Source organism: Pteropus medius, unplaced genomic scaffold (assembly GCF_902729225.1).
Source record: "Pteropus medius unplaced genomic scaffold, Ma_sr-lr_union100, whole genome shotgun sequence".
In the NCBI taxonomy this organism is placed as follows: Eukaryota; Metazoa; Chordata; class Mammalia; order Chiroptera; family Pteropodidae; genus Pteropus; species Pteropus medius.
In genome coordinates, this window is record NW_024350319.1 from 18796753 (window position 1) to 18806703 (window position 9951).

Below are 9951 nucleotides of genomic sequence, written 5' to 3' on the forward strand. Positions count from 1 at the left end.
TGTCAGCCAGAATGTTAAAGAATTAAACATATGAGACTGACCTTCACATAAGATATTGTGGGCTGTCTTTGTGAGCAGGCATGTGCGTGTGTGCGTGTGTATGTGTGCACACTCACACACACACACATGCACATACAAGTGCACCTCTTTGTTTGAATGTATTTTTAAACAAGTAGTTATTTTACTCTAAGTGTGTATTCAACAGAAGTCAGCTGATATTAATATTACCTGTACTAACAATTCTGCAATCTGTGCTCTACTTACAGATTTTCATCGAGAATTAATTTGTTTGCATACAACTAAATACCACATTCTCCTAAAGAGAGTTAAGTATAGTACCAGAAATTTATACACATTTTAGCCTCAGAAACGCCTATGAGAGAGGTATTGCTGCATCTACCTTACAAATGAGGAAAGCAAGACCCAGAAATTTTAAGTAACTGGCCCTAGATCACACAAACAACTTAAAAAAAAAAAGAGCCAGAATTTCAAACCAAGTAGATTTGGCTCCAGAATCTAGGCTTTTCCCACTATACTAGAACAACAGAAAGGTTGATTGAAAAGTGGAAGATTTAATCAAACTTGTTAAGCCATCAAATAACTAATTTAACTTATTTTAACTTATTTTTTCACTAAGAAGAAATAAATCTAATCCAATGCCAGGAATGTCTGTTTCATGGAAACTGTGAGCCAGTTTTTGCTATAGAAAGCCTAGGAACAAAATTGTGCTCACCTCCCCTGCCCCTGTGGAGAGTCATGTTATAAATTAGAATTTTATTCTCAGCTCTATTTTACCTCACTCATTTTTCTATTTTGTAAATGTGTCATATTTTATACACCCTTGTTAGCTACAAGAAACACTTTCTGGAAGAAAGCATACTGAAAATGAGCAATTAAAAATATCTTCTTCTAGTGCATTAATCAGTTATTGGGTAGAACTTAATGGGTCAACCAGTATTTGAGTACCATTTTCTCTCTCCACAGTTTTTGATATAAGGGATATGTCATTGCCATGTCTGCATAGTCCTTAACATAAATAAGTGATATTGTATTGTAACGTACAATATATTGATTTTACATCATAGCATTTAAGTATTGTTAATTCTACATCATAGTATTTAAGTTATAGGATGCCAAGGAGAATAATAAACATTACTAAAGAATTTTATCTCCTCTTCTGGGGAAGGTGTTAGAGCATTTTCAATTGTGCACAGGATAGTCATATCATGTTATGTGGAACTATGACCTTGTTACTGCCCTTATTTGAAAATTAAGTATGGTTTAAGGTAATGCTAATGAGTGCCAAGTTGACACAGGGTGGACTTTTAATGGTTAATTTATGTGTAAACTTGACTGGAGTATGGGGTGTCTAGTTATTTCTGGGTATTTCTGTGAAGGTGTTTCTGGATAAGATTGACATTTGAATCACTAGACTAAGGCAGATTGCCTTCCCCAATGTAGGTTGGCCTCATCTAATCCATTGAAGGCCTTAATAGAATAAAAGGCTGAACAAGAATTCTTGCTCTCTACCTAGCTGTCTTCAGCTTACAATATTGATCTCCTCCTGCCTTTGGTCTCAGACTCAGACTGGAACCATTGACTCCTCTGGTTCTAGGGCTTTCAGACACAGACCAGAACTATACGATTAGCTCTCTTGGGTCTTCAGCTTGCCAATGCAGATTTTAAACTTCTTAGCCTCCAAAATCATGTGAGGTAGTTTTTTATCATAAATCTCTGTCTCTGTCTGTCTGTCTGTCTCTCTCTCTCTCCCCCCTTACTGTATCTATATAGCTTCTTTTTCTCTAAAGACCCCAGACTAATACAGATTTGGGTAATAAGATTTGGAGTTGCTGCTGTAACTAATATCTAAACATATGGAAGTGGCTTTGGAACTCAGTAATGGATAGAGACTGGAAAAGTTTTGAGATACATGCTAGAAATATGAACATTAAGGACAATTCCAGTAAAGTCACAAATGGAAATAAGAAATATGTCATTGGAAACCAGAGGAAAGGCAATCTTTGTCCTAAAATGCAAAGAACTTGCTTGGCAGAATTGTGTTTATGTTCTTGTGTTTTGTGGAAGGTAGAACTCATGAGTGATAAAATTGAATATTTAGTTGTGGAGATTTCTAGGCAAAATGTTCAAAGAGTGGTTTTGTTCCTCTTGACTGCTTATAGGAAAATGCGAGAGCAAAGAGATGAGTTGAAAAGGAATTGGTAAGCTAAAAAGAACCAGAACTTAAAGATTTGGAAAGCTTTCAGCCTGCTCATATTGCATAAAATGACAAACTGTGTTCAGAAAAGAGCATCAAGGGTGTAACTGGACTATCATTTGATAAAGAGTTGATGGGATTGTATGAGCAGAAACACTGCCAGTTTAAACTGAAGAGGATGGAGACAGGATGAAATGAAGAAAGGCTATCAGACTTCTTAGATCCTGCAGGACTGGACCATAAAGCTATTTAGCTGTGAATGTCCACTATCCTTCAAGTAAAGGGAAGAAAGACCCCAAAAGCAATTCCTTAAACATTGAAGCCACCACCTCAGTTCCAGTTGTCCAGACAGCCTGTGACTGGAGCCTAGGAGGTGAGACCATCTTCTGGAGTCAAGGGCTAGGATCCTCACCTGAAGCCATGGGAATGACATTGCTGCTCCGGTGGCGCTAAGAAGCAGAGCAAAGAACCAAAGATGACTATTCTCAAGGCTTTAGATCTGATGGAATTAGTCTTGCTAAGCTTTGAACTTGTTTGAGACCCATAACCTTTCCTTCTTTCATAGTTCTCCTTTTTAAGATGGGTTTGCCTATCTTATGCCTGTATTGTCACTGTATTTTGTTTTTGTTTTTTGTTTTATTATTTATTATTATTTATGCCTACAGCATCTGGTCTTCCTAGGTGGTTTCCCATCCAAGTACTAACCAGGCCCGACCCCACTTAGCTTCCGAGATCAGACATCAGGCTTGTTCAGGGTGGCATGGCCATAGACAATGGACTGTGGCTCCACTGGGGCACGAACCCAGGACCTTCTGCATGTAAAGCAGATGTGCTAACTGCTACACTATGGAACCACGTCCCCATCACTGTATTTTGGAAGCACATATTTGTATAGTTTCACAGGTTCATAGCCAGAGAGGAATTTTGCCTCAAGATGAATTATACCTTAAGTCTCATTCACATCTGCTTTCGATCTTATTTAAATGAGACTTAGGACTTTAGACTTTAGAGTTGATTCTGGGGCCATTGAGATGAAATGAATGTGTTTTTCATGTGAGAAGGACATGAAGTTTGGAGCGCCAAGGCGAAATGTTATGAACTGAATGTTTGTGTCCCCTCCCCCAAATTCATATGTGGAGCCTAATCCTGAATGTGACAATGTTTGGAGATTGTGTCTTTGGGAGGTAATTAGGATAAGAATAAGTTCATAAGGGTGAGGCCTTCAGGATATTATTAGTGCCCTTATGAGAAGCAACATCAAAGAGTCAGCTTGCTCTCTCTCTTTCCCTTTCTTTCTCTCTTTCTCTCTTTAGGAAAGGTCACATGAAATTACAGGGAGAAGGTGTCTATCTGTAAGCCACAAGGAGAGCTCTCAACACATCCAACCACACTGACACTTTGATCTTGGATTTCTAGCCTCTAGAACTGTGAGAAAATAAGTTTCTGTCATTTAAGCTACCAAGTTTATGGTATATTTGTTATGACAACTCAAGGAAACCAAGACATGTATTTTTAAAAGCCAGAGTTGAATTCTGTCAGTGTCCAAGTATATCTATTCCAATTATGTACTCCAGAACTAGGGAAATAACTATGGATGTTTATTAATCCATTAGGGCTGCTATAACAAAAGTACCATACCCTGGATGGCTTATAAACAACAAACATGTATTTCTCACATGTTTGGAGGCTGGGAAGTCCAAGATCAAGATGCTGGCAGATGCAGTGTCTGATGAGAGCTCACTTTCTGGTCCATAGTTGGCACCTTCTCACTGTGTCCTCTCATGGTAGGTGGGGCAAGGGATTTCTGTAGAGACTCTTTTCTGAGGGCACTAATCTCATTCACGAGGGCTCTACTCTCATGAACTAAGCATTTCCCAAAAGCCCCACTTCCTAATATCGTCACATTGAGCATTAGGTTACAATATGAATTTCAGGAGGACACAAACCTTCAGTCTATAGCAATTTAAGTTCATGAGATGGACCTGGACTAAAACTCCATTGATCACCTGACCTCCTTAAACTGAAATTCTGACTAGCAGACCTCAGGACATTTGTGGTCTCCTGGAATTAATGTCAGTTCAGAGCCAGTGTCCAATAATCCCCCAAAAATATGATTTTTTTCGGTGCACAGTAACCCTGGTGAAAAACTACAGGTCCCTTGCGGAGGCTGGGAGAAAGATTGAATATAAATTTGGCAGTGTAGCAGAATCCTTTCTCAAGGAGATCTGTCTCCCCTTCTTTCATGGGGTTCTGGGGCTGTAAACTAGCTCAAGTCTGAGAATTGATTGAGGGGTTATGAGTTTCTGTTTTGATGATTCCAGTTAGACTTGTATTCACTGGACATAGAACTCTCCCACTTACACAGATTAAGTACAAATTTAGTAGACTGCCCATCTATTTCACTTCTAGGGACACCATGATCAACTAGCTGATACTATATATCTGCACAAGTCAAGAGTATTCTGATTAATGCTTTGACTCTGTTATCCATTATGGTAACCACACTTACCTTGTCTGTGGTGATTAAGTGCCACCACATGGCCCCTGCCACTCCAGGACTCAATTATCCCCATTGCATTTAGTTGTCCAATTCAGAAGCAGCAATTCCCACTGTGATTTCTGACTTACAAAGAAGAGTAACCACAGACTCTTCAAAGATGCTGGAGCTCCCTCACAAATTTATTCCTCACAGTGGTGGTGCAAGGTGTACCTTCTGTACCTTACCAAGGTAGATGAACAGACCATACATGATAAATCCATTTTAACATGCCAGAATTGGGTACCTGGGTGTGTGTGAGCATATGGCTTAGAGGGCAGAAAATGAGAATAGTATTTAACAATTAAAATAAAACAGAACTCTTAGGTAGAAATTTTAATAACAAAGTGCTTTATTCCTTGCAACTCAAATTCTATCAAACCACAATCTTACAAGCAAGGACTTGATTTTCTTCTGGTTGACTATAGTTTGTCCAAGTTTGGGACATCTCAGCATCTTTCACACTAATTTTCCCTATCTTCGAAAGATAGTGACATAAGCTTTTTTTTCCTTCTTCCAAGCAAGAGGTAAGTGCTTACAAATATAAATGAACTACAGCTTGCAGATAATTATCTTTTCAGACACTGGTATGAATCAAAGCCAAAAAGAGAAGAAAGTATTGCCAGTCCAGCATTGATACTATCAACAAAACTTGAAGAAAATTGAATTCTTTATTTAAAATATTAACTATGAAAATAATTTAATTGACATGTAAAAAAAATTATAAAATTTTTACCCTAATATTTATGCTAATAGGTAAGCCTTGCCACTTCAGTATACAGAGCAATACAGAGTTGTTCTTTTTAAAAATTTAACTGCATACCTTTAAATAAAAAATCATCTGGGAAAGTGATTTGCGTATTACACAATTTAAGTTCTAAAATTGCAATAGTTTTGCCTCCTAGCCTAGTGCATCTGAGACATAAACTTTTCTTATTTATTTTAGTGAATACTGTATGTATCTGAATTCTGCCCATGTATAAGGCTATTTTTCTTAGAAAATTTTGGAAACATTTGGTTTTACATAATTAAAAAGTAAACCAAAATTTTATTTTTTTTCTGTTCCTTTACTTATTGGTACCCTTTAGGTTCATGAATATGGGTGTCATGAGTCACTATATCATTCAAGGACTGATAAAGTTTGAATTTTAAATATCAAACATCATTTTTTTTAATTCCAACTGATATCTACAATTGCATATACCATATTATTTTAATTATTTGTGTTTCTGTCTGTCCCAGTAGATTGCAAGTTGTCTTACTCAATTTTTCACTTTTAGTGGCTAGCACTAACCCTAGCAAGAATATTGGTGGCATGTTTTCAGCCTAAGATCCTCCATGTAAAGATTTTTCTTCAGTTATACAATCAGATTAAATACAGCAATTCGGTATAATAGAATTTATAGTAAAAACTGGCCATGACATAATCTAGCTAGCAGGCTGGCTGCTCTCTTATCTTCAGCCATTGCAATCACTATTAGCATTACTAAAATAATACTTTGTAATAACTGAATCCTAGAAAAACACCATTTCCATTCAGTATAGAGCCCAATGCAGCAATCTGGGAGTAGAAGTTCTGGGAATCCTGACGCTGCCTCTGAGATCTAAGCTCCCCATCTTCTTACTTGATTTTAAATTCCCAGTGCATAAAATTTAGTTATTACACACTTCAGTTTATGACACACTGCTATCATCTCTGATACCTGTGTCACTTGGACTTCTGGTCCAGATGTTCTCAGAAATTAAATCAGAACAAGATAAAAATCCTGTGCTTGTGAGACACTGAGAGAAACAGGTGAGAGCTAAACAACTTCAGACAAGTAGCTTCTCACCCATATCCCTCCAAACACACAAGTCTAATGAGTTATAATCTCTACTACCTAACAGCTGCTTCTCCTTGGGGTACAAAGTGTGAAGATCTGATCTAAGGAACTGCTTAGCAGACATGGTTTTCTGGTGCCTGGTCTCTTCACCAAAGTATCACACACACACACACACACACACACACACAAACATACATACTGAAATCTTTGGAGCTGACCTTGACAAGGGTCTGACTTTCCTTTATTTCCATTTTCTAACAGCATAGCTGATACTCCCAGGAGAAAATTAACTTGCAGGTCCAGAAAACAAGACAGTTAAGGAGCACAACTATTTCAATGTATTGAATTATGGATATCATTAGAAAGAGAAATATTGAAACAGACAGACCAAGATTTCAAAATTGAAAAACATGTTTAAAAAAGAAAGATAGTATATGGAGCAAAAACATTAAAAAGGAGGCAGAAGGGAAGGGATGGCAATTTCAAATAAAGCAGCCAACGTGGCTTCACTAGAAAAGTAACATTTAAAAAAAGACCAAAAGAAACAAAGGGAGTTTGTCATGTGATACCTAGGAGAAGAACAAAGCAATCCAGGCTGATGAAAGTCAAGTGCAGAGCTGGAGCCAAGAGAGGGGAGGAAGAGTGGTAGGATATGAAGCCTAAGAGGGAAGAAGGCAGTCTATAGGGGTCCTGGAAGCCATTGTCATGACTTGCTTTTACTCCGAAGAAGTGGGGAAAGCCATTGGAAGGTACTGAGCTAAAGAGTGACATGATCTAACTCATATTTTAACAGGATTACTCTGTTAAAAATAGAGTTGGGAGAGGAGGGGGAATTGACTACAGAAAAACCAGCCAATAGACTATTCTAGATAAAATGAAAGCAACTAGGACTAGCTCTAGAGGTAGTGAGAATTAATCAGTTTCTGTATGGAATGGAGGAAAGAAAAGAGTGGCCATTTACCGAGTTAAGGAAAACTAAGAGAGGAGATTTTGGAAGGAATTTCAGCAATTCCATTTTGGATATGTTAATTTGGAGAACGCTTATAGAGCATTCAAATGAAATGTCAATTAGGCAGATGGATATAGAAAGTCTGTATGTCAGAAGAAACATATGAACTAGATGTAAAAGTCTTGGAAGTCATGTGATATTAAAGAATTAAAAAGTTCTTCAATGTGATGAATTAAATGGATGAATTTTCTGATTTTGAACAATTATATCATTCCTGAGATAAAAAGTACTCGGTCATGACATACAAGTTTTAATACAATATAAGAGTCAATTAGCAACCGAGGAAAAAATGGCGTAGATGATAGAGGCTCTGTTCATCTCTCTGACGACCAAATCAAAGTTGTGATGGAAACAAGGAGCAGCAGCAAGGAAAAATTGCCTGGGATCTAGATGAACAAACTATACAACTAGAGAGAAGCCCAAGAAATCACCCTGCAATGGCAGAAGGTAGGACGGGGCAAGGACACGGGGCTGCTCTGTCCCTAGCAGATGAGATAGGCTGCGGGAGCGGCCGCGGCAGAAGCCTCTTAAAGAGGCCGCATCCGTGAGCGAATTTTTGCGGTGACAGACCTGCTTGCTCTGAACACCAGTGCTGATTTGGCTGCATTCAGGGGCACCAGGGGCTTACAGGGAGACATTGTCGGAGTGAGGACTGAAGCGAGATTTACCGGGTACAGAAGTGCGGGCAGTATCCGTTGTTCTCTGTTGAGCCCTACCCTCTACCACTGAGCACGACACAGTGCAGCCATAGCTGTGACATCACCAAACTGGATAACAAAGGTCGCTCCACCCAGAGGATTCCCTGAAACCCTGCCTCCCCCAATTCGGGCCCCACTCAAGCCACATTCAGGCATATTCTCAGCGAGTTAGGTGCTCCTTGCTGAGCAGCCTAGACTCACACTGGAGGCAGCTGGCCTCGGTTTCTGGTGTGGGCTTTTGAGGCAGCTATAAGCACAGCATCTGTGGATTGCTTGCTGAATCTTAACAGGTGGCATTAGAGGGGTAGAGGCTTGGGCTAAATTTGGCCTGCAGCTGAACCCCTCTCAGGACTGTGCCACTGGACACCTACTTCACAAATCCACACTAATAAGACCGGGAGACTAAGGAGCTTTGCTTAGTACATAGAAATGGACATGGAAAGGCTGCCAAAATGGGAAGACAAAGAAGCAGAAACCATATGAGAGAACAGAACAGAGATCCAGATATAATGGAGTCAAGTAATCTAACAGATGCAGAGTTCAAAACATTGGCTATAAAGCTGCTCAATGAACTTTTAGGAAGTGTAGATAAATTCAGTGAGAATTTCAACAAAGAGATAAAAAACATAAAAATAGAGATGGAAATTACAAAAGGGAACCAGTTAGAAATGAAGAACACATTATCTGAGATGAGAAGTATATTAAATGGAATAAACAAAGGAATAAACAAAATGAATAAAGAAGAAGATCAAATGCCCTACCTAGAGGACAGGAAAGCCAATCAGCACACTCAATCTGAATGGCAAGAAAAAAGATGCCGAGACCATAAAAATAATTTAAAGAGGATATGGGACACTATTAAGGCTTCAAATATTCATCTGATTGGCGTAACTGAAGAAAATCAAGATGTTGAACAGCTGTTTAAGATATAATGATGGAAAACTTCCCTAATCTGGTGAAGGAAATGGACATAATACCCCAGGAAGCTCAGAGGATTCCAAAAATCAGGGATCCAAAGAGGCCCACACCAAGACACATCATAATTAAAATGCCAAAGGTTAAATACAAAGAAATTACTTATAAGAATCACTCATACGACTGGCAGCTGATTCCTCAACAAAAACTATGCAGGACAGAAGGGCTTGGCAAAAAATATTCAACAGGATGAAGGCCCAGGATATACAACCAAGAATACTTTATCCAGCAAAGCTATCATTTAGAGCTAAAAGACAGATAAAGAGCTTCCCAGACAAAAATAAACTAAAGAAATTTATCACCCCCAAGCCAATATTACAGGAAATGTTGGAGAGACTTCTTTAAGAAGAAAAAACATATATCAAAAACAGGAATAAAAAATGGTACCGACTACATTCCTATCAATAAGAATTAAGTGTTCCAACCAAAAGAGAGGGTGGCTGAAAGGATAAGAAAACAAGACCCCCACATATGAAAAGGAAGGAGATGGAAAAAGATATTACTTTGATGAACCTAGAAGGTATTTAAGTCAGACAGAGAAAGATAAACACTATATGATTTCACTTATATACAGAATTTAAGAAATAAAAAGAACAAACTAATCAAAAACAGACTCACAAATATAGTGGACAGTTTGGTGATGGACAGAGGGGAGGGGGTTTTGGAAGGCTGGGAGAATGGGATGAAGGGTTAAA

The 9951-nt window shown here is 38.4% G+C and overlaps 1 pseudogene; it reads right to left on the reverse strand.

The window, feature by feature from the left end:
* Positions 1-2871: 2871 nt before the first annotated feature.
* Positions 2872-2987, reverse strand: LOC120583523 (uncharacterized; annotated as a pseudogene).
* Positions 2988-9951: the final 6964 nt, after the last annotated feature.